Source organism: Argopecten irradians, chromosome 1 (assembly GCF_041381155.1).
Source record: "Argopecten irradians isolate NY chromosome 1, Ai_NY, whole genome shotgun sequence".
Lineage (NCBI taxonomy): Eukaryota > Metazoa > Mollusca > Bivalvia > Pectinida > Pectinidae > Argopecten > Argopecten irradians.
The window spans coordinates 38,624,485-38,649,931 of NC_091134.1; the positions used below are offsets into that span (position 1 = coordinate 38,624,485).

The following is a 25,447-nucleotide window of genomic DNA, read 5'->3' on the forward strand; positions in this document are numbered from 1 at the left end:
CACAATGTTGATGAAACAATTGATATGAATGTAAGATGCGATTAGAAAACGATCTAATTTTGTTAAAAATGCCGATCCCTTTGAGATAATTGAAAATACGATTATGTCTCACGGCATGAAACAAAGTGTACATGTCGGAGACACCATAGTACTTATCTCGTATGTGGTTTAAAATCAATACAATGCAATAAAATATGCTCCACGGTGAGAGGAAAATCACATGCATGGCATGTAGGAGAATCCTCCCCTCTCAATAGATAGGAATGTGTAAAATATGTGTGTCCAATTCGGAGCCAAGAAAGAACAACTTCCTCTCTGCGGTCTCTCCGACTGGACAGATTAGGATTAAGTGTAGGCTGTATTTAAAACAGTTTATTGTTTGTTTCGGTAGACCACCTTTGTTGCCAATGGTGTTTAATGGCTGACTGAATTTTTGTTTGTTTGTTTGATTAATTAACGTCCTATTAACAGCTATGGTCATGTAAGGACGGCCTCCCATGTCTGCGGTGTGTTGCCGTGTATGTTGTGCGAGGTGCGTGTTTTTGGGAGACTGTGGTATATTCATGTTGTGTCTTCTTGTATAGTGGAACTTTTGCCCTTTTGGCTGACTGAATGTTTGTTTGTTTGCTTAATTCACGTCCTATTAACAGCAATGGTCAGGTAAGGACGGCCTCCCATGTATGCGGTGTGTTGCGTGTATGTTGTGCGAGGTGCGTGTTTTGGGAGACTGCGGTATATTCATGTTGTGTCTTCTTGTATAGTGGAACTATTGCCCTTTTTATAGTGCTATATCACTGAAGCATGCCGCCGAAGACACCAAGCAACACACCCCACCCGGTCACATTATACTGACAACGGGCGAACCAGTCGTCCAACTCCCCGTTTGCTGAGCGCTAAGCAGGAGCAGAAACTACCACTTTTATAGACTTTGGTGTGTCTCGGCCAGGGGACAGAACCCAGAGCCTTCCTCACAGGGGCGAACGCTCAACTCAAGGCCAAAAGTGAGGCGGTGCCAAGGGAGGCATTAGGAAAGATAAAGTCAGTTAGGAAGAAAAGAAAAGATAAGATCCTAAATTTAGTCGCCTTTTACGATCATGCAATAGGGGCAGCAGGTACAATTCTAACGCCCTACCTGCAGGGCCAATATTAAATCAAATGATTTAATAAAAATATTTTGAAATGAAATGAAATAAGCTGGATTATATTCGAAGGACTTCTTTATACCTAACCAGCCTAGAGACAATGTATTAGGGCTGTAGCACGCTGGGATAAAGGGCTACCAAGTTGGTTGAAAGGAATGACCTTGACCTTCATATAAGGTCACAGGGGTCAAATAGGGTGAAACATATTTAAACGACTTCTCAATAACCAAGTGTTCCGGATACTGATATCAGGCTCGTGACATGCTGGGATAAAGGGCAACTAAGTTTGTTTAAATGAATGACCTTGACGTTCATTCAAGTTCACAGGGGTCAGATAGGCTGATATTATTTCATTTTATCGAAATGTTAATTCGTTTTATCGATTTTTTTTTAATTTTCAATAGAAATATTCTTTAGTTTAATTAAAAGTATTTTTTTCTTTTTAACGAAATATATTTTTTATTTGATTTAAATAATATTTCGTTAATTGAACAAATATTTCATTTTATGGAAATGTTATTTCGTTTTATCGTGTTTTTTTTTTTAATTTTCAATAGAAATATTATTTCGTTTTATGGAAGTATTATTTCATTTTTACGAAAAACTAATTCGTTTAAAAAAGTATCATTCTGTTTTATCGAAATATTATTTTATTTGATTTAAATAATATTTAGTTTATTGAAAAAAATATTTAATTTTATCAAAATGTTATTTTCTCCTATTTTTTATATTTTATTTTCAATAGAAATATTCTTTAGTTTAATTGAAGCATTATTTCTTTTTAACGAAATACTCATTTGTTTTAACGAAATACTTATTCGAAATTCCATTCCTTTTTTTAAATATCATTTTATTTGATTTAAATAATATTTGTTTTATTGAAAAAATAACATTAATCAGTATTTGAAAAAATAACATTAATCAGTATTTGACATTACCACATAACCGTTTTAATGACTCATTTCTTCTTAGCCCAAATGTGAAGATAATACCAAGAGGACTAAAGGGGACCTAGGCCCATATTCGTGAAAGTAATTAAGAAACATATTTCTATACTGAAATTTTAATTCGTTTCACGATATATCATTTCGTTTTTAGAAATAACATTTCATTTGATTGAAATAATATAAAATACTTATCATTTCGTTTTATCGATTCATTATACAATGTATTTCGTTATATTTTTGTAGAAAGCTGACTTCAACCAATGCCTTGACAAACGTGTCATAAGCAAGATCAAAGACTTGACTATTGAAGGTCATCACAACGTACAAAGTGTGAAACTGTTGATTGAGAAGGTTGTGAAAGTAATAGCTCCACAAGCTTCCATTTCCAATCGTTGGTTTCACCCCACATCAAAAGATGTCAGAAACCATATTTACCATACAGTTGTAGGAGAGAGGTTAGTACATGTATATTTCAAGTTATGACACTTTAACCTTTATATGATGATAAAAATTTATTTGAAAATAAAAGATATTGGAAGAAAGTATGTGTAGGTTTACAGAATATCTTCCAACAGACTATTATTTTTTTTTAATAATTGGGTGGTTATTGGTTAACTTATTTTGGCTGTTTAATGAAACAAAAAATATCAGAAAAATATTTACTAGTTATGCAAATCAATTCGTCATATAATAATGTAGAAACAATATATGAGAATGAAGAAATAGACTTTCTTCTGTATAATTTGTTTTGCTGCTTCAGTCTTCAATTTGTTTGTTTGACTAATTAACATCCAATTAACAGCTATGGTCATGTTTGTTTGTTTAATTAAAATCCTACTAACAGCTATGGTCATGTAAGGACGGCCTCCCATGCATGCGGTGTGTTGCGTGTATGTTGTGCGAGGTGCGTGTTTTGGGAGACTTCGGTATATTCATGTTGTGTCTTCTTAAGGATTAAGGCCAAAAAAGAGGAGGTAAGTGAGGCATTAGGAAAGATAAAGTCAGTTAGGAAGAAAAGAAAAGATAACATCCTAAATTTAGTCGCCTTTTACGATCATGCAATAGGGGCAGCAGGTACAATTCTAATGCCCTACCTGCAGGGCATGATTACCAACTGGAAGTTGCGAAGGTCCTTGAAGAAATGTTGAATCCAGATGATATGTTTTTCTTCAGACCGGCGTAAGCATCAAGTCTTTAGTTATTATGTAAATTATTGGAAGTGTAATCAATTACAGTAAGAAGCACAAAAGAGTACCAATGGTGCATCTTTACTTATTAGCAACTAGTTCTTTGAAGTCTTACACTATTATTATAATATACCATTATTATTTTTAATTCAAATCCGTCAGGGATAGTGTTTTAAATTGTACAAATTTAAAGCTATCCAGATCATCAAAAAGTAGAGGGCATAAATATTGCATCAATGAAATTAAACCTTTCCGCCTTAATGGACTAATTAAGCATTGGTTGTCATATTTTTTACATACATTGTGTGTAAAGTACAAGGGGTGTACCAAAATTAATGTTACTTGCCGTATTTCTCAAACCTGTGAGTGTGTTTGATCATTTTAATTTCCCCTGCCCTTAACAAAATACTCACCAACTTCCTAAATGCATCGTTTTCAGACAGCCAATTAAAATTTAAAAGCATTGTTCAAAGTCTTCAATAGGCACACAAATAAGAAACTGATAAACAACATAGACAGGGTATTTCTTTACTTGTATCTCTTTTCTGACAGTTTAGATTTTGGTTTGGGAAACAAAAAGCAATTGCAGGGGAATTAGCGGGGATACTTGAGTCCTGTTTTGGAACGTTGACTCCTAAACCAAGTCTTCAAATATTGTTCACAACAACATTTTTGTAGAATGTCTTTTGGTACAGATATTGGTATAATAGGACCCTTATTATCGAAGAAAAATACCTACAAGAATTTCTTGATTGTACATTGTCGATTGCCAATTATTTGGCGTCTTGCATTTTGGTAGCCAATATTTCTGTTTATTTTTGCTTGTTTGTTTGATTAATTAACGTCCTATTTACAGCTATGGTCATGTAAGGACGGCCTCCCATCATGGGGGCATGTATGCGGTATGTTGCATGTATGTTGTGCGAGGTGCGTGTTTTGGGAGACTGACTGGTATATTCATGTTGTGTCTTCTTGTGTATTTCTGTTTAAGTTCATCACCAATAACAAAATTCATGAAACCTTTTTAGGTTATATGACCTGAAATTTCAGTTGCCATGGTAACCATCTCAATGTACACAGGTGAGAATTTGTACGAAAAACTTGTAAATTACCTGTGACCATGATACTTTTTTTCAAGAACAAGTCAGGCATCCAGGTAATTTGCAGTAATTGATATCATAATGTTTTACAGATCCTGTGATGACAGCACAGTTTCATCATTGCTTTTGGTCGTACAGACTAGATTCAAACAGAAAATGTTTGTCTAGATACGGCAATGAACTGATATTGATGGATGCCACCTACTGAACAACAAAAAATAATGTTCCACTCTATAATTTTTGTTTGTTTGTTTGATTTATTAACGTCCTATTAACAGCTATGCCACTCTATAACATATGTGTCCAAACAAATAGTGGATATATGGTAGTAGGAAGTTTCCTGTTCAGTAAGGACACGATGCAGTGTGTGTCCGAAGCACTGAGCATTATCAAGAAATGGAACGCGATATGGGAACCAACAAACTTCATTGTTGACTTTGACTTGAAGGAGATTGGAGCTATTGAAGCCATTTTAAAGGTAGGATTTGAAAATGTCAAGTAATGTAATAATTTCACGGGAAAGCATTACTGGTAAGGAAATATTTCATATGTTTTGGTCATTTATTTTCTAGCAAACTCACAATCCGGACATAGATGTATGTAGGGATCAAATTACAATGTTGACATTATGTGCAAAAGGTTTGTTTATTAAGGATCCAATAAACTAAAGATGTCAATTTCTGATTGTTGTCACCATGGTTTACTGCTTATGTAACATGAAGTTTATAGCATATATCTGTTACAGTAACTCTGATTTGAGATACAAGAACAACGATGGTATAGTAGATCTTTATAATGATTAATAGTAGTTCAACCTTCCGGTAATCACAGCGACATATTATGACTAAATTTTTTAATGTAACAATAATAAGAATATGGGATTAATTGAAGACAATTTGTGCTAGGTTCATGCCTTTTTAGCAACACAGCACAATAATGGTAAGAATATAATAATGCCAACTTTTTAGTGTTTCTTATCTTTCTTAAACAGTAAGTTGAACAAAAATACTTTGTTTGATTAATTAACGTCCTATTAACAGCTATGGTCATGTAAGGACGGCCTCCCATGCATGGAGTGTGTTGCATATATGTTGTGCGAGGTGAGGGTTTGGGGAGACTGCGGTATGTTCGTGTTGTTTCTTCTTGTATAGTGAAACCGTTGACCTCTTTATAGTGCTATATCACTGCTGAAGTATGCCGCCGAAGACACCAAGCAACACACACCACCCAGTCACATTATACTGACAACGGGCGAACCAGTCGTCCCACTCCCTGTATGCTGAGCGCTAAGCAGGCGCACAAATTACCACTTATATAAACTTTGATGTGTCTCAGTCTTGAGATAGAACCCAGAGACTACCTCGCATGGGCGAGCGCTCAACAAAAGACCAAAAGTAAGGCGGTGTCATTGAGATGTTAGGAAGAACAAAGTCAGTTAGGAAGAAGAGAAAAGATAAGATCCTATTAGTCGCCTTTAACGATCATGCAATAGGGGACAGCAGGTACAATTCTAACGCCCTACGATCTTCAGTATTGTCAACTAAATGTAGTTTTTGTAAAATGAGGTGAAATATGTCTTTAAACTCCCAGAAAACAAGAATAGAAACTACCATTTTTATAGTCTTTTGTGTGTCTTGGCTAGGGGACAAGTCCCAGAGCGTCCCCAACAGAAGGCAAAACGTGAATCAGTGTCAAAGGAAACGTTAGGAAGAACAAAGCTAGTTAGGCAGAAAAGAAAAAAAAATCCACTACACAAGAAGACACGACACGAATAAACCACAAAACACCCGCACTTCATATACGCTAGACACCGCATACATGAGAGGACGTCCTAATATGACCCTGACTATTAATAGGACTTGACACTTACAATCAAAAACCTAGAGTTAAAATAAATAATTGGACACACGAAGATACCACAGACTCGCATAACACGCAACAGAAACTACATATAACACGGGAAGTCGTTCTTAAAATTACCCTGTCTGTTAATAGGAGTTTAGTAACTACAGCAATTGACCAAATCAATAACACTTGCTTTTCACGTGGTGAATACATAAATGTGAACATATTACCACATTGTATTTTGTCGTTTGGACGAGTTATTTAATGTATTACAGGTAAATAGTGACGTTATGTTTCGTTTATTTCCTCATGAAGGTGATCGATCCTACCTCAACTCAAGAGTCGTGGCGTGACCAAGGTTTGTTATCTCCTTGGTCCGTGTTTCTTCGGATCCCTGTATCACAGTGCTGTATGCGTACCTCGAGTATCTGTCCTAGGTCATTGCTTTTACCTTTTTGGCCGTGTGAACTTTTGCCTACCGTTTTAAAAATAAAGTTGGCATCGTTGATGACACGAAATATATTTGCTTTGTCAACGTCATCTTCTCATGTTTGCCAAATGAGCGAGTGACCTTATTACGATACGATTTAATGAAAATGCAGTAGTTAAATGAATGAACGTTATTTTCTTGTAAAACATTCACATACTTTTATGTTAAATTGAACTCTTCTGTGCATGAGTACTTCATTGTGAAATTTACGTCATTTCATTTAAATACCATGCAATTTTGTTACAGCCCTGGACTCAGAAAATCAGACGTGAAGAAGTCAATATCTATAGCCGTAGGATATGTATCCCCCTAACTTTTGTCAGATAAGTGAATTCTATAGCTGTAGGATATATATCCCTCCCTCGCCTATGCCAGATAAATCAATATTATATATATTTTACCTGCAGGGCGTTAGAATGGTACCTGCAGGGCGTTAGAATGGTAGCTGCTGTCCCTATTGAATTATTTAAAAAGGCGACTAAATTAAGAATATTATATTTTCTCTTCTTCCTCGCCGCTGTGAGGTAGGTAGAGTGGTAGTTTCTATCCCTTCTTAGCCCCAGCTTAATGCGTGAGGGACTACTGGTTTACTCGTTGTCAATATAATCTGACCGGTTGGGATGTGTTGCGTGGTGTTTTCTCCAAAAACGTGCACCTCGCACGTCACACATGCAAGACACCACATACACGGGAGGTATTTCTTACATAACCCTGGCTGTTAATTTAATAAACAATCATCACTGACCATCACCATCATCATCAGAAAAACGTGGTGTGCACACGCCTGGGGAAGGGGAGTAAAAACGTGATATCATTTGCCAACCCTTGGTAAGGATGTTGAGGAGCATGTTCGACAGTGTAACATATGTCAATGATAATATCAGGTAGTTAAAATGGCATTATCGTTAAATCCCATACCTGTAAATAATAGTCCATTTCGAATACGTGGCATCAATTTGGTTGGGCCACTGCAAGAGACTTCGAGTGGAAACAAATATACATGAGTTATTGTCATGATTGATTACCTCACCAAATGGCCCGGAGTGAAGGAAGCCAAAGAGTGCTTTTGAAATTTCCTCTTTCATTATAAATAGCATCTGCAGACACGTTGAGAGTTTTGATACTTGCAATAACGATCTTTGTAAGCGAGTGCAGATTGAACACAAAGTAACCACGCCATATCACCCTCAGACGAATGGGTTAATTGAAAGAAACAATCAGACCCTTTGTAGTGCACTCACATAATACGTCAACAGGAAGCAAGAAGATTGGACCTGTGTCTCCATTGGTGCTTGTGCAATGAGGATACCTCGCAAGGCAAAAATAATTTTGTTTGATTAATTGACGTCCTATTAACAGCAATGGTCAAAGAAGGCTATAGGTGTAGTGTGCGGTGTCTGTTTTGGGAGACTAGTATATTCGTGTTGAACCTTCTTCTATAGTTGATTAGTTTGTTTGAATAAGTTATTGTCCTATTTCAAGCCAGTGTTCTATAAAGACAAAGTATCATACATTTGGTGTGTTCCGTGTGAAGTGCGTGGTTTGGGAGATTTGGTAAAACAATTTGCCCCTTTTTATATTACTGAATCACTGAAGACACAAAGCAATACACCCCACCCGGTTACTTGTTTTTTTTGTTTTTTTTTGTTTGATTAATTAGTCCTATTAACAGCCATGGTCATGTAAGGACGGCCTCCCATGTATGCGATGTTTTGCGTGTATGTTGTGCGAGGTGCGTGTTTTGGGAGACTGCGGTATATTATTGTTGTGTCTTCTTGTATAGTGGAACTGTTGCCGTTTTTATAGTGCTATATCACTGAAGCATGCCGCCGAAGTCACAAAGCGACACCCCCCACCCGGTCACATTATACTGACAACGGGCGAACCAGTCGTCCCACTCCCTGTTTGCTGAGCGCTAAGCAGGAGCAGAAACTACCACTTTTATAGACTTTGGTGTGTCTCGGCCAAGAGACAGAACCCAGAGCCTTCCTCACAGGGGCGAACGCTCGACTCAAGGCCAAAAGTGAGGCGGTGCCAAGGGAGGCATTAGGAAAGATAAAGTCAGTTAGGAAAAAAAGAAAACATAACATCCTAAATTTAGTCGCCTTTTACGATCATGCAATAGGGGCAGCAGGTACAATTCTAATGCCCTACCTGCAGGGCAGCCCCACCCGGTTATATTATATTTATAACGGGCGAGCATCTAGTCGCCCTGTATGGAATGGAATGGAAAGAGGGATCTAATCTCTGCTTTTCAAACTTTTGCTTCATAGTACATGTGAAATTTGAAAAAGATCCTTTTAGTACTTTCTGGTAACAAACTTCGGCGTTCAAAATCCAAGATGGTGGCCTGTCGGCCATCTTGTTTACCGATTTGTCCAAAAAATGCAAATAGCTTAATCTGACCACTAGGTTTGTTTGTTTGATTGATTAACGTCCTATTAACAGCTATGGTCATGTAAGGACGGCCTCCCATGTATGCGGTGTGTTGCGTGTATGTTGTGCGAGGTGCGTGTTTTGGGAAACTATGGGAACATGCACTTAAAATTTGAGACAAATCCCTTCAGTACTTTCTGAGAAATAGCGGTAACAAACTTCAATTTTCAAATCAAAGATGGCGTCCTGTCTGTCATCTTGTTCACCGATCGGTAGTAAACAACATTATGCACGAATAAGGACCTAGGGGAACCCGCACAAGAAATTAGAGACATGTCCCTTCGGTACTTCTGAGAAATAGCAATAACAAACTTCAACTAAACAAGAGGCCCATGGGCCTTAGCGGTCACCTGAGGTCGGATACAGAAAGAAACATCTGGTTCCATTAAATCTGAGGAGAATTCAGAAGATTGATTTTCTTATTTTAGTCATTTTTACCCCTTTTGGCCCCGCCCATCTACCCCTGGAGGTTGGCCAGGACCAATGTGGATATGATGCTAAAATGCTATCACAGGGTAATAATTCTAACAAAGTTTGACCTATTGAAAATTAAGCAAATAATGTTCATAAATGTGTTTTTCCAATATCCATTAAAATAGATTTGACCCCTAATCAGGGGAAAGTCTGAGATGCCAAGGCCATGAAATTCACAATTTTTGTACAGGGCCTTAAAAAGACCTTCCAACATATGAAGAGTATTTGGTTCCATCAAATTTGTAAATTCAGAAGGAGACTTTTGAAATTTTTTGCCATTTGACCCCACCCTCTGGCCCCTGGGGGTCGGCCAGGACCAATATGGATATGATGTTAAAATACACTATCTCAGGCTAATAATTCTAAATTTTGGTCACAATCCAAGCAAAACTCTAGGACAAGTTAGCAATTTATAGGATTTTACCTCTATTTCCCCTATTGGGCCCCAAACCCGTCCTGCCCCTTGGGGGCCAGAGCCAAAACTTATACAAGTTCTGTTCCCCTTCTCCTCCGAAGGATGTTTGTGGCCAAATATTTGGTTACAAATCCATACAGAACTCTATGACAAGTGGCGATTTAAAGAATTTACCTCTATTCCCCTATTGGGCCCCGCCCCTCCTGCCCCCCGGGACCAGAGCCAAAATTTATACAAACTCAATTCTTATTCTCCCAAGGATATCTCTGGCCAAATTTGGTTACATTCCATGCGGAACTCTGTGACTAGTAGCGATTTAAAGGATTTTACCTCTATTTCCCCTATTAGGCTCCGCCCCTCCAGCCCCCGGGGGGCCAGAGCCAAAATTTATACCAAGTTCTGTTCCCCTTCCCCCAAGGATGTTTGTGGCCAAATTTGGTTCCCAATCCCTGCAGAACTCTATGACTAGTAGCGATTTAAAGGATTATACCTCTATTTTTCCCCTTTTTATTGGGCCCCGCCCCTCCTGCCCCCGGGGGTCAGTGTGCAAAATTTATACAAGTTGCTGTTCCTCTTCCCCCAAGGATGTTTGTGTGCCATATTTGGGTACAATCCATTCACAACTATGTAGACTAGTAGCGATTTAAAGGATTTACCTCTATTTCCCCTATTGGGCCCCGCCCCTCCTGCCCCTGGGGGATCAGAGCCAAAATTTATACAAGTACTGTTTCCCCTTCCCCCACGGATGTTTTGTGGCTGATTTAGTTACATTCCATGCCAAACTCTAGGACAAGTAGCGATTTTAAAGGATTTACCTCTATTTCCCCCTATTGGGCCCCGCCCCTCCTGCCCCCGGGGGGCCAGAGCCAAAATTTATACAAGTTTCTGTTCCCCTTCCCCCAAGTGATTGTTTGTGGCCAAATTTGGGTACAATTTGAGGGTTATTCCCCCATTTCACAACTCTAAGACTAGTAAGCGATTTAAAGGATTTACCTCTATTTCCCCTATTGGGGCCCCGCCCCTCCTGCCCCATGGGGGTCAGAACCAAAATATTATACAAGTACTGGTTCCCCTTCCCCCAAGGAAGTTTGTGGCTGATTTTGGTTACATTCCATGCCAAACTCTAGGACATAGTAGCGATTAAAGAGGATTTACCCTCTATTTTCCCCTATTGGGCCCCGCCCCTCCTGCCCCTGGGGGATCAGAGCCAAAATTTATACAAGTTCTGAGTTCCCCCTTCCCCCAAGGATGTTTGTGGCCAAATTTGGTTCCAATCCCTGGCAGAACTCTATGACTAACGTAGCGAATTTAAAGGATTTTACCTCTATTGTCCCCTAATATGGGCCCGCCGCCCTCCTGCCCCAGGGGGGGGGGGGGGGTCAGTGCCAAAATTTTATACAAGTTCTGTTCCTCTTCCCCCAAGGGATGTTTGTGGCCATATTTGGGTACATTCCAACACAACTCTATGACTAGTAGCGATTGTAAAGGATTTTACCTCTATTTCCCCTATTGGGCCCCGCCCTGCCCTGCCCCCTGGGGGGTCAGTGCCAAAATTTATACAAGTTCTGTTCCTCTTCCCCAAGGATGTTTGTGGCCATATTTGGTGTACATTCCTTTCACAACGCTATGACTAGTTAGCGAATTTAAAGGATTTACCTCTATTTCCCCCCTATTGGGGCCCCGCCCCTCCTGCCCCTGGGGATCAGAGCCAAAATTTATACAAAGTACTGTTCCCCTTCCCCCACGGATGTTTTGTGGCTGATTTTGGGTTACCATTCCATGCCAAACTCTAGGAACAAGTAGCGATTTAAAGGATTTACCTCTATTTCCCCCTATTGGGCCCCGCCCCTCCTGCCCCCGGTGGGCCAGAGCCAAAATTTATAACAAGTTCTGGTTCCACCTTCCGCCCAAGGATGTTATGTGGGCCCAAAAATTTGGGTAACATTTCCATTCACAACGACTATGGAACTAGTAGCTAATTTTTAAAAAGGAATTTTACCCCCTCTATTTCCCCCCTATTGGGCCCCGCCCCGCTCCTGCCCCCCTGGGGGGTCAGAAAAAAACCAAAAATTTATGACAAGTACTGCGTCCCCTTCCCCCACAAGGATGTTTGTGGCTGATTTTGGTTACATTCCATGCCAAACTCTAGGACCAAGTAGCGATTTAAAGGATGTTACCTCTATTTCCGCCTATTGGGCCCCGCCCCTCCTGCCGTCCTGGGGGATCAGAGCCCCCTATATTTACTAGTTTTTTATACAAGTTCTGTTTCCCATCCCCCGCCAACCCGGGGGGGGGGGGGGGGGGGGGGGGGGGGGGATGGGTGGGGGGGCATGAAATAGGGGGGGAGGGGGGGATTTTTCCTAACACACCACGCCCAAAAGGGGAAAAAAAAAAAGAAAAGGGAAAAAAAAAAGAGGTTAATTAATTTGGGTTTTATTGGGATGTGAAAAGCGAAAAATTGGTGTGGGGAATTTGGGGGGGAATGAAAGGATTTAGACCTGTAGTGTTGATTGTTTGTTTCCCCTAGTGTTAAAAGTGGTAAAAGAAACTATGCCCCCCGGGGGGTCAGTGACAAAATTTATACAAGTTCTGTTCATCTTCCCCAAGGATGTTTGTGGCCATATTTGGGTACATTCCATTCTACAACTCTATGAACGAGTAGCGATTTAAAGGATTTACCTCTATTTCCCTATTGGGCCCCGCCCCTCCATGCCCCTGGTGGATCAGAGCCAAAATTTATACAAGTACTGTTCCCCTTTCCCCACGGATGTTTGTGGCTGATTTTGGTTACATTCCATGCCAAACTCTAGGACAAGTAGCGATTTAAAGGATTTACCTCTATTTCCCCTATTGGGCCCCGTCCCCTCCTGCCCCCGGGGGCCAGAGCCAAAATTTATACAAGTTCTGTCCCCCTTCCCCCAAGGATGTTTGTGGCCAAATTTGGGTACAATCCATTCACAACTCTATGACTAGTAGCGATTTAAAGGATTTACCTCTATTTCCCCTATTGAGGGCCCCGCCCCTCCTGCCCCTGGGGGTCAGAACCAAAATTTATACAAGTACTTGTTCCCCTTCCCCCCAAGATTGTTTTGTGGCAGATTTTGGTTACATTCCATGCCAAACTCTAGGACAAGTAGCGATTTAAAGGATTTACCTCTATTTTCCCCTATTGTGGTCCCCGCCCCTCCTGCCCCTGGGGGGATCCAGAGCCAAAATTTATAACAAGTTCTGTATTCCCCTTCCCCAAAGGATGTTTGTGGCCAAATATTGGCTGTTACATTTCATTCAGAACTCCTACGACAAGTAGCGATTTAAAGGATTTACCTCTATTTCACCCTATTGGGCCCCGCCCCTCCTGCCCCCGGGGGCCAGAGCCAAAATTTATAACAAGTTCTGTTCCCCTTCCCCCAAGGATGTTTGTGGCCAAATTTGGGTACATTCCCATTCACAACTCTCTATGACTAGTATCGATTGTAAAGGATTACCTCTATTTCCCCTATTGGCCCCCGCCCCTCCTGCCCCTGGGGGATCAGAGCCAAAATTTATACAAGTACTAGTTCCCCTTCCCCCAAGGATGTTTGTGGCTGATTTTGGTTACATTCCATGCCAAACTCTATGACAAGTATGCGATTTAAAGGATTTACCTCTATTTCCCCTATTGGGGCCCCGCCCCACCTGCCCCCGGGGGATCAGAGCCAAAATTTATACAAGTTCTGTTCCCCTTCCCCCAAGGATGTTTGTGGCCAAATTTGGTTACATTTCATTCAGAACTCTACGACAAGTAGCGATTTTAAAAGGATTTACCTCTATTTCCCCTATTGGGCCCCGCCCCCTCCTGCCTCCGGGGGATCAGAGCCAAAATTTAAACAAGTTCTGTTCCCCTTCCCCCAAGGATTTTGTGGCCAAATTTGGTTACATTTTCATTCAGAACTCTACGACAAGTAGCGATTTAAATGATTTACCTCTATTCCCCTATTGGGCCCCGCCCCTCCTGCCCCCGGGGGGTCAGAGCCAAAATTTATACAAGTTCTGTTCCCCTTCCCCAAGGATGTTTGTGGCCAAATTTGGGTACATTCCATTACACAACTCTATGACTAGTAGCGATTTAAAGGATTTACCTCTATTTCCCCTATTGGGCCCCGCCCCTCCTGCCCCTAGGGGGATCAGAAGCCCAAAATTTAATACAAGTTCTTGGTTCCCCTTCCCCCAAGAGATGTTTGTGGCCAAATAATGGTTCAATTCAGAACTCTACGACAAACAAGAGATTACCTCTATTTATCCCCTATTGGGCCCCGCCCCTCTTTGTCCCTGGGGGTCAGAGCTAAAAATTTATTACAAGTTTCTGTTATCCCCCTCCCCCAAGGATGTTTGGGCCAAATTTGGTTACAATCCATGCAGAATTTCTAGGACGAAGTAGCCCAAGGGCGCCATGACATAAGCTCACCGGGCTCGGCCCTTCGGGCCAGGTGAGCTAAAAAGTTTGAGATAATCATTTCCTATAAACAATTACCAAACAGAGGCCCAAGGGCCTTAACGGTCCATCTGACTTCCTTGGCAATAGTCTATAGGAAATTAATTAGATATGGTGTCATGGTAGCCATCTTGGATTTATATGGGACCAACCAGAGATGTAACAACACTTTGTCAAGATCATATTAAGATCATTCCAGGCAAGTTTCAGGCAAATCATACCATTAGTAACATCGTCAGAGAAGTTCAAAATGTGTCATCCAACGATGAAGGAGGAGTAGGATTTTAAAGCTAAAATTAACCCTTTGGGGCCCCACCCCTCAGCCCCTAGGGGTCGGACCAGGCTCATTTATATAAAATATGATTGCCCTTCCCCAATGATGTTTCAAACCAAATATGGATGAAATCAACCCAAGGATGAAGGAGGATTAGGATTTTAAAGCTTAAAATAAGAAAATTTGCTCTTTTGGGGCCCCACTTCTCAGCACCTAGGGGTCGGACCAGGCTCATTTATATAAAATATGATTGTCCTTCCCCAATGATGTTTCAAACCAAATATGGATGAAATCAACCCAAGGATGAAGGAGGAGTAGGATTTTAAAGCTTAAAATAAGAAAATTTGCTCTTTTGGGGCCCCACTTCTCAGCCCCTAGGGGTCGGACCAGGCTCATTTATATAAAATATGATTGTCCTTCCCCAATGATGTTTCAAACCAAATATGGATGAAATCAACCCAAGGATGAAGGAGGAGTAGGATTTTAAAGCTTAAAATAAGAAAATTTGCCCTTTTGGGGCCCCACCCCTCAGCCCCTAGGGGTCGGACCAAGCTCATTTATATAAAATATGATTGTCCTTCCCCAATGATGTTTCACACCAAATATGAATGAAATCCGCGTAGTGGTTAAGGGGGAGTAGCGTTTTAAAGGAAAAAGTTTACGCACGACGGACGAATCACGATGACTATAGGTCATCCTGACCCTTCGGGTCAGATGACCTAATAATGCTCAAAAATGTTTTTTCCCTATATAAACTATAGTAAACTTGACCCCCTCCCCAGGGGGGAACGTGAGACCCCGGGGTCATATAATTCACAATTTTTGTAAAGGACCTCAAGACCTTTCAATCTATGAAGAGTATTTGATTCTGGAATTTCAGAAGAAGATTTTTGAAGTTTTAGCCTAGTTGACCCCTTTTAGCCTCACCTCTCAGGCTCCTTGGGGTCAGTCGTGGAAAAATTGTTAATAGGATATAATGGTCTTCTCATACTGATAATTCTGAAAACATTTGACTTATTTCCTATTACAAATGACCAAATAATGCTCAACAAGAGGCCCAGAGGGCCTGTATCGCTCAAGAAATTTTTAAATACAGGTTCATTGTTTCTTTTCTGAAGGAATATTAATTAGAATATTTACCTCTAATTCTCCTATTGGGCCCCATCCCTCCTGCCCCCAGAGGGCCAGAGCCAAAACTTATACAAGTACTGTTCCCCTTCTCCCAAGGATGTTTGTGGCCAAATTTGGTTACAATCCATGTAGAACTCTAGGACAAGTAGCGATTTATAGGATTTACCTTATTTCCCCTATTGGGCCCCGCCCTTCCTGCCCCCGGGGGGTCAGAGCCAAAATTTATACAAGTTCTGTTTCCCTTCCCCCAAGGATGTTTGTGGCTAAATTTGGTTACAATTCATGTAGAACCCTATGACTAGCGATTTAAAGGATTTAGCTCTATTTCCTCTATTGGGCCACGCCCCTCCTGCCCCCGGGGGACCAGAGCCAAAATTTATACAAGTTCTGTTCCCCCTCCCCCAAGGATGTTTGTGGCCAAATTTGGTTACATTCCATGCAAAACTCTAGGACAAGTAGCGATTTATAGGATTTAGCTCTATTTCCTCTATTGGGCCCCGCCCTTCCTGCCCCCCGGGGGTCAGAGCCAAAATTTATACAAGTTCTGTTCCCCCTCCCCCAAGGACGTTTGTGGCCAAATTTGGTTACATTCCATGCAAAACTCTAGGACAAGTAGTGATTTAAAGGAAATGTTGACAGACAGACAGACGGACGGACGAACGGACAGACGGACTTGACCCCCTCCCTAGGGGGGAACGTGAGACCCCAGGGTCATATAATTCACAATTTTTGTAAAGGACCTCAAGACCTTTCAATCTATGAAGAGTATTTGATTCTACCGTATCTGGAATTTCAGAAGAAGATTTTTGAAGTTTTAGCCTATTTGAACCCTTTTGGCCCCACCCCTCAGGCCCCTGGGGGGCTGGGACCATATAATTCACAATTTTGGTTGACCTTTGACCATGGAAGGTTTCTGCAAAATTTCAACAAATTTGGTCAGTAGTTTTGGAGAAGTCGAAAAAGTAAATTGTTTATCGCCATACGACGGCCGACGGACGACGACGGACAAAAGGCGATTAGAATAGGTCACTTGAGACTTCGTCTAATGTGACCTAAAAACTCCAGGATAGCGGTCTGTTGTCAATCTTGTTGACCGATTGGTCCCAAATACAATATGCACAACAAGGGCCCTAACTCCAAGATAGCGGTCTGTCGTTCATCTTGTTGACCGATCGGTCCCAAAATGCAATATGCACAACAAGGGCCCTAGGGAAACCTGCATGTGAAATTTGAGACAGATCTCTTCAGTACTTTCCAAGAAATAGTTATAACAAGAATTGTTAACGGACGGAAGGACCATGAACGAAAGGCGATTTGAATAGCCCACCTTCTGATGATTGTGGGCTAATTACAAGAAATACTGTAAAAATTTGGCTTCATTGTATGACCGTGTGTACCAATTTCACTGCGTTTAAGACGTTTTCAGTCCTTATTTGTACTTGTAAACTTAAACCCTGTTTATTGAAAGTTGTTTGTTTGTTTGTTTGATTTATTAACGTCCTATTAACAGCTATGGTCATGTAAGGACGGCCTCCCATGTATGCGGTGTGTAGTTGCGTGTATGTTGTACGAGGTGAGTGTACTGGGAGACTGCGGTATGTTCGTGTTGTGTCTTCTTGTATAGTGGAACTGTTGCCCTTTTTTATAGTGCTATAACACTGAAGCATGCCGCCGAAGACACCAAGCAACACACCCCACCCGGTCACATTATACTGACAACGGGCGAACCAGTCGTCCCACTCCCTGTATGCTGAGCGCTAAGCAGGAGCAGAAACTACCACTTTTATAGACTTTGGTGTGTCTCGGCCAGGGGACAGAACCCAGAGCCTTCCTCACAGAGGCGAACGCCCAACTCAAGGCCAAAAGTGAGGCGGTGCCAAGGGAGGCATTAGGAAAGATAAAGTCAGTTAGGAAGAAGAGAAAAGATAAGATCCTAAATATAGTCGCCTTTTACGATCATGCAATAGGGGCAGCAGGTACAATTCTAACGCTGAAAGTTGTAATTCTCAAAATGTTAGGAAGCTTTTCTTGATTTCCGAAAAAGAAAAATACGGCCCCCATAACTTAAAAATTCAAAGGTTTCAAAACTGTTCATGTATTGAACCAGACAGTACTCTGATGAACTTTCTACTGCAATTATATACTTTATATAATTGCTATATAGGTATGTATTCAGAAATGGCTGTTTGGTGTCATCGGCAGCATGCTTCAGTGATATAGCACTATAAAAAGGGCAACTGTGTCACGATATAAGGAGACATAAACACGAATATACCAAGTCATAAACACGAATATACCAAGTCTCCAAAAACACGCACCTCACACCACATACCCGCTGAACACCGTGGGAGGCCGTCCTTACATGACCCTGGCTATAATAGGACGTTAATTAATCAAACTAACAAAACAAGTATATCCGTTAAATGTTAAGTTTATGGTGGCTATCTGTTATAAATGTCACTTAATAAGTAATAATTGTACCTGCTGCCCCTATTGCATGATCGTAAAAGGCGACTAAATTTAGGATCTTATCTTTTCTATTCTTCCTAACTGACTTTATCCTTCCTAATGCCTCCCTTGGCACCGCCTCACTTTTGGCCTTGAGTTGGATGAAATTTCTACTGCAATTATATACTTTATATAATTGATATATAGGTATGTATTCAGAAATGGCTGTTTGGTGTCATCGGCAGCATGCTTCAGTGATATAGCACTATAAAAAGGGCAACTGTGTCACGATATAAGGAGACATAAACACGAATATACCAAGTCTCCAAAAACACGCACCTCACACCACATACCCGCTGAACACCGTGGGAGGCCGTCCTTACATGACCCTGGCTATAATAGGACGTTAATTAATCAAACTAACAAAACAAGTATATCCGTTAAATGTTAAGTTTATGGTGGCTATCTGTTATAAATGTCACTTAATAAGTAATAATTGTACCTGCTGCCCCTATTGCATGATCGTAAAAGGCGACTAAATTTAGGATCTTATCTTTTCTATTCTTCCTAACTGACTTTATCCTTCCTAATGCCTCCCTTGGCACCGCCTCACTTTTGGCCTTGAGTTGAGCGTTCGCCCCTGTGAGGAAGGCTCTGGGTTCTGTCCCCTGGCCGAGACACACCAAAGTCTGTAAAAGTGGTAGTTTCTGCTCCTGCTTAGCGCTCAGCAAAAAAGGAGTGGGACGACTGGTTCGCCCGTTGTCAGTATAATGTGACCGAGTGGAGTGTGTTGCTTGGTGTCTTCGGCGGCATGCTTCAGTGATATAGCACTATAAAAAGGGCAAAAGTTCCACTATACAAGAAGACACAACATGAATATACCGCAGTCTCCCGAAACATGCACCTCGCACAACATACACGCAAACACACCGCATACATGGGAGGCCGTCCTTACATGACCAAAGCTGTTAATAGGACGTTAATTAATCAAACAAACAAACAAAAAATAAGTACATGTTTTTTGCTATCAAATGATCTCCAGCGTTGAAAGTATATAGTGGATTGTGTGTAATGCTGTATCGAAATCTAATGCAAATATGATGAGATTTTAACGACGTTAAGGAAAGTTTTTACAATGAGACCCGATATGATGTTCATTACAGCAATGGTAGTACTTTTAATGTAGCAATGCTGTTTGTACAATCTGATTAAAATACAGATCCTTAATTATCATCAAGTTTGATAAGAGGATCCGCCAACATCCCATTAGGGGTCACGTTCTAGAAAAATGGCTAATCAAATTGCTGCTGCCAGAATCTTGACTTGGGACGAAATAAACTGTCCTAATTACTTTCGTGTACGTAGTCATCTCGCCCAAAGAGCACAACAAAGCTAAATGTATATGTACACTGGGACGAAATGACGTTATGAATTGAGGTAGCAATGTAAAAAATATATTTGTTCTGAAGTGCACCAGAACGTGACCCCTAATGGGATGTTGTCAAATTCTCATATCAAACGTAAGGTTCTGTATTTTAATATGATTGTTGCTTGTAAAACCATCTTTTTTAAAATAATATACATGCTTATAATTAAAGAGGAATCGATATTGGCATTTTCTCTTCTTTCAAATGTCTCCCTTGACACCGCCTCCCTTTTAGCCTTCCGTTGAGCGCTCGCCTCTGTGAGGTAGTCTCTAGGTTCTGTCCCCTGGCCGAGAGTTATATTTTTGCTCCTGCTTAGCGCTCACCATATAGGGAGTAGGACGACTGATTTGCCCGTTGTCAGAATGTGACCGGGTGGGGTGTGTTGCTTGGTGTCTTCGGCAGTAGGCTTCAGTGATATGCCACTTTAAAAATTGCAACATTTCCACTATACAAGAAGACAACACGTGCATACCACCGTCTTCCAAAACACGCAACTCGCACTACATACACGCTACACACCGCATACATGGGAGGCCGACCTTGCATGACCCTGGCTGTTAAAAGGACGTTAATTAATCAAACAAACAATTTATAAAAAACATATCATTGTACTACAGAGAATCCTCGTGTCTACAGCACTTCAATGGCCTAAATAAGATAACAATGTCACACCGTTAAAATAACGACTGTAGAAAGTGAGTTATTGCTTCACCACTTCATTAATTTATATTCGAGTTTTACATGATTTATAACATAATGGCATGCAAACACGAGAACTAATATCAGCGTATCATATATATATAATAGCTTGTAACATCTTGTATGGAATTCTGGATGTTTTACGTAGCAATGTTATTAGCTCACCTGGCCCAAAGGGCCGGTGAGCTTATGTCATGGCGCGGCGTCCGTCGTCCGTCCGTCCGTCCGTCAACATTTCCTTTAAATCGCTACTAGTCATAGAGTTCTGCATGGATTGTAACCAAATTTGGCCACAAACATCCTTGGGGGAAGGGGAACAGAACTTGTATAAATTTTGGCTCTGACCCCCTGGGGGCAGGAGGGGCGCGGCCCAATAGGGAAAATAAAGGTAAATTCTATAAAACGCTACTTGTCCTAGAGTTCTGCATGGATTGTAACCAAATTTGGCCACAAACATCCTTGGGGGAAGGGGAACAGAACTTGTATAAATTTTGGCTCTGACCCCCCGGGGGCAGGAGGGGCGGGGCCCAATAGGGGAAATAGAGGTAAATCCTATAAATCGCTACTTGTCCTAGAGTTCTGCATGGATTGTAACCAAATTTGGCCACAAACATCCGCGGCGGAAGGGGAACAGAACTTGTATAAATTTTGGCTCTGACCCCCCGGGGGCAGGAGGGGCGGGGCCCAATAGGAGAAATAGAGGTAAATTCTATAAATCGCTACTTGTCATAGAGTTCTGCATGGATTGTAACCAAATTTGGCCACAAACATCCTTGGGGGAAGGGGAACAGAACTTGTATAAATTTTGGCTCTGACCCCCCGGGGGCAGGAGGGGCGGGGCCCAATAGGGGAAATAGAGGTAAATCCTATAAATCGCTACTTGTCCTAGAGTTCTGCATGGATTGTAACCATGTTTGATTTGTTTGTTTGATTTATTAACGTCCTATTAACAGCTGTGGTCATGTAAGGACGGCCTCCCATGTATGCGTATGTGTTGCGTGTATGTTGTGCGAGGTTCGCGTTTCGGGAGACTGCGGTATATTCGTGTTGTGTCTTCTTGTATAGTGGAACTATTGCCCTTTTTATAGTGCTATATCACTGAAGCATGCCGCCGAAGACACCAAGCAACACACCCCACCCGGTCACATTATACTGACAACGGGCCAACCAGTCGTCCCACTCCCTGTATGCTGAGCGCTAAGCAGGAGCAGAAACTACCACTTTTATAGACTTTGGTGTGTCTCGGCCAGGGGGACAGAACACAGAGCCTTCCTCACAGGGGCGAACGCTCAACTCAAGGCCAAAAGTGAGGCGATGCCAAGGGAGGCACTAGGAAAGATAAAGTCAGTTAGGAAGAAGAGAAAAGATAAGATCCTAAATTTAGTCGCCTTTTACGATCATGCAATAGGGGCAGCAGGTACAATTCTAACGCCCTACCTGCAGGCCAGATTGTAACCAAATTTGGCCACAAACATCCTTGGGGGAAGGGGGAAAGAACTTGTATAAATTTTGGCTCTAACCACCTGGGGGCAGGAGGGGCGGGGCCCAATAGGGGAAATAGAGGTAAATCCTATAAAACGCTACTTGTCCTAGAGTTCTACATGGATTGTAACCAAATTTGGCCACAAACATCCTTGGGGGAAGGGGAACAGAACTTGTATAAATTTTGGCTCTGACCCTTGGGGCAGGAGGGGCGAGGCCCAATAGGGGAAATAGAGGTAAATCCTATAAATCGCTACTTGTCCTAGAGTTCTGCATGGATTGTAACCAAATTTGGCCACAAACAGCCTTGGGGGAAGGGGGAAAGAACTTGTATAAATTTTGGCTCTGACCCCCCGGGGCAGGAGGGGCGGGGCCCAATAGGGGAAATAGAGGTAAATCCTATAAATCACTACTTGTCCTAGAGTTTTGCATGGATTGTAACCAAATTTGGCCACAAATATCCTTGGGGGAATGGGGAAAGAACTTGTATAAATTTTGGCTCTAACCCCCTGGGGGCAGGAGGGGCGGGGCCCAATAGGGGAAATAGAGGTAAATCCTATAAAACGCTACTTGTCCTAGAGTTCTACATGGATTGTAACCAAAATTTGGCCACAAACATCCTTGGGGGAAGGGGAACAGAACTTGCATAAATTTTGGCTCTGACCCTTGGGGCAGGAGGGGCGGGGCCCAATAGGGGAAATAGAGGTAAATCCTATAAATCGCTACTTGTCCTAGAGTTCTGCATGGATTGTAACCAAATTTGGCCACAAATATCCTTCGGGGAAGGGGAACAGAACTTGTATAAATTTTGGCTCTGACCCCCCCGGGGGCAGGAGGGGCGGGGCCCAATAGGGAAATAAAAGGTAAATATTCAAATTCCTTCAGAAAAGAAACAATGAACCTGTATTCAGAACATGACTTGACATTACAAACCAGGTGAGCGATACAGGCCCTCTGGGCCTCTTGTTTTGAAAAGATATTTCCGACGCCTTGATACAGGAAAACGAAAATAATATAAACTTCACATCAAGACACATTCGCTATATTAACATACAGTAACATTAAGTATGATGTCATTAGGTCGTACATTATCTGTGCTCACTCTATGGATAGCATTTTGGGCATTTTGCTAATGGAAGACACTAATTGCTAAAATAAAAATAATCGTTTTAGCATTTATTGCTAAGCCTTTTTGTTTTGCTGAATAAGAAAATGAATTTGTAATTTCATTTTTTTTTTCATTCTAAATACCTGAGCTATCAAATCCATATGATTTAAGATGGAATTCAAGTTCCTAAAGAAAAAAGAAAGGTTTTAGCAACTTTTGCTAAGGCGTTTTTTTATCTAGAGTTACCAGAGATTATGTACATATCCTAACAGTAAAATACATACATAGGGCAATCAAAGGGACAATTCACTTAGGCTAATTTTTTACATAACCAAGCAAAATATAGCATAAATGTATTGTCCTACATTTCTTTTGAAACATATAACGTAAAACATTGACAAATTCCACAACATTGTTAAGTATTTTAATGAATAACGTTGAAATATAAAATCGTTGATCAATACGATTAAGCAGGTAAAATACGGACGCTGTACCCATACCTCAGCCAAAGTCACGCACGTTAAATAAATAAACTACATAACCACTGAGAAGGTGATAAAATGATTTTAGACAAGGCAATTCACCTAATAAGGTAAACATACAACCGTCAGAGCGATTTGAGCAGTTCAAGACAACAGTGATTACTCTACGAGCAAGGGACGGGGTTCGGCATACAAGAAGTTCGACCACAATGTGTAATGGCGGACAGCGAGCGAGTTTGAACATCTACACACATGTCACCACCATGGGCTTTCCAGGCATATCACATTATAAGCGACTGATCTAATTTCCATTAGAACTAGGTTTTTTCAGATATATGTACAAATTTTAATGTTCTCTTAGACTGAATTGTCCCTTTAATAAGGTACATGTATACTTGTTTACAGTCGAGAAACAACGCAGTATTTGTTGCAACGTGATTCGAGTAGTATCATGGATTTTGATAAGATAGCAACACAGCTTGGAGACTTTGGTCGTTACCAGAAATGCCTTTATTTTCTGGTATGTCTATCTGCCATAACCTCAGGGATATTTGGTGTTATGTCTGCCATTGTCTTTGGAGTACCTGACCACAGGTGAGATTCCACCCACGATGACGGACGAAGCACGATAACTATAGCTCATTCTTCAACTTAAATCATCGTGCTTCGTCCGCCGTTGCCTAAACTACTATGCCATTTCCTGTCGGATAACTTTTTAGTTAAACTGTATTCTCAACTTACACCTGTGGGATTGAGCTAACTTAAATTTCCCTCAAATGATTCTGAAGTATGAAAGAGTGTCTTTCATCCAAAAATCTTTTCAAGATGTAATTACATTATACATTGCATTAGTATCTAAACAATAGGTAGAGCATTTTGAGCACACTGCGCTATACATTTGGCCTTGTAATAATGATTCAATTAAATTTTCTGATGCGTCTGAAGGTTCAAGAAATTAGCAGTTTCTTTGGGCTTGTCATCTTTATTTATTGGCAAACCGATATTTTTATATAGTTTATGACGAAACGTGATTGACTAAACATTGTTCGCAGGTGCAAGATACCCAGCTACGAAAATGACACGTACGCTATTCAAAATGCCCACCATAAGGACCTCATTGGAATGTACATTCCACCATCAGGTGATGATAGCAAACCGTATGACCAATGTCAAACCTACTTGGTAAATAGTAGCAATGCGATGTTTGATGTGAATAATCAGTCTGTCAACGCTTTAAAGATAAATTGCCATGAATGGGTTTACAGTGACAACGTTTTCAGGCAAACGTTTACATCAAAGGTAATTCATTTGTATATGTACATTAAATATATACGGGAACACGACTTCACCCTTTACAACGCTATTGAAATAAAAAAAATGTGTAGACATAATACATGTCTCGAGGTCTTAAGGGCGAAACTTTATTTTCCTTCGTTAATCTATTGAAAACCATAAGGTTTGGTAACTAAGATTTGAAAATTATTCAAATGGCTTCAGATGCCTAATAAACATTAGTTACAACACCTAAATTATGTACTGTAAATTTGTTGTTTTAGGACTTTTTTTTGTTCGAGTTTTAAGGCCCAAGTCAGGCATTACTGTCGTTCTATCATAAGTGTATCGACTCACTGTAGTAGATTACATCGCTACATGTTACAGGTGAAGTGTCTATGTAACACGCATTGTGATTGGCTGAGTTGATCTAAAAATAGAAGAGTTTAGCCTGCCATTCGTTTTGTCTTTTTATGGTGAATAGAACACCTTTTTCCAGTGAAATACGAAATATAAAACAGTTCTTTTTACCAGAGATTTCTCTGATTTATGTTAGGCCTAATCTCAAACATAACCACACAGTCCATAATAGCGACTTAATTCCGAACCAGGAATGT

The 25,447-nt window shown here is 40.9% G+C and overlaps 1 long non-coding RNA gene across 1 annotated transcript; it reads left to right on the top strand.

Annotated features, from left to right (window-relative positions):
• The first annotated feature begins 2,051 nt into the window (after positions 1–2,051).
• LOC138310442 (uncharacterized) lies at positions 2,052–25,022 on the top strand. The gene is made up of 4 exons (XR_011206432.1): positions 2,052–2,544; positions 4,469–4,854; positions 23,964–24,152; positions 24,611–25,022. It is a non-coding gene; the product is annotated as an uncharacterized lncRNA (long non-coding RNA).
• The last annotated feature ends 425 nt before the right edge of the window (positions 25,023–25,447 follow it).